We start from the raw sequence: 864 nt of genomic DNA, 5'->3' as shown, positions 1-864 counted from the left end.
CCACCTCGGCCTCCCAAAGTGCTGGGATTACAGGTGTGAACCACTGTGCCTGGCCAACAAACAAGTTTCTATTCTGCTTGAGTGCTTACAGGAAGCTAATATTATACTTACTAGATAATTAGAATCAAATCTATAAGCTTTAAGATTTTAAGTCGTCATTTTTATGAAAAACATTATTTCCTTTTTTTATGGTGAAAAGATATACATCTATTTAGAATCAGCCAGCGGGACTCAGTTTAGATGATCCCAAGTTTGTTGGCAACATCCAAAGCATCGTAATCAGGAGCCAGTCGAACATATGCCTTCTTCTCTCCATCAGGCTGAATCAGGATGTTGACCATGGCCACATCCACGTCCCAGAGCTTCTTCACAGTCTGTTTGATCTGGTGCTTGTTGGCTTTAACATTGACAGTGAACACAAGCGTGTTGTTGTCTTCTATCTTCTTCATGGCTGACTCAGTGGTCAGTGGAAACTTGATGATAACACGGTGGTCAAGCTTGTTTCTCTGGGAGGCGCTCTTCCCAGGATATCTGGGCTGCCTCCGCAGTCGCAGTGTCTTGGCATGCTGGAAGGTGGGTGACGTGCAGATCTTCTCTTTTTGGGGGGCTGTGGACACATTTCAACACTGCCTTCTTGGCCTTTTAAAGCCTTTGCTTTGGCTTTGGCCTTAGGAGGGGCAGGAGCTTCCTTCTTTGCTTTTGGTGCTTCCTTCTTTGCTTTTGGTGCCATGTTGTGAAAAGCGAAAAACATTATTTCAATAATAAGTTTTTTACAGTAAATCTGCCTAATAATAGTTTCCAAAATACTTTTGGTAATTTGTAACCTTAAAGTTAAGCTAAGCAAAATATTTCCATTAAATATCT

General features: G+C 41.8%; 1 pseudogene; it reads right to left on the bottom strand.

The window, feature by feature from the left end:
• Nucleotides 1–236: 236 nt before the first annotated feature.
• LOC105511486 lies at nt 237–730 on the bottom strand (annotated as a pseudogene).
• Between the last annotated feature and the right edge of the window lie 134 nt (nt 731–864).

The sequence above is a fragment of the Colobus angolensis genome, unplaced genomic scaffold, assembly GCF_000951035.1.
Source record: "Colobus angolensis palliatus isolate OR3802 unplaced genomic scaffold, Cang.pa_1.0 Scaffold2, whole genome shotgun sequence".
Classification (NCBI taxonomy): domain Eukaryota; kingdom Metazoa; phylum Chordata; class Mammalia; order Primates; family Cercopithecidae; genus Colobus; species Colobus angolensis.
This window is presented reverse-complemented; position numbering and strand designations above follow the sequence as displayed.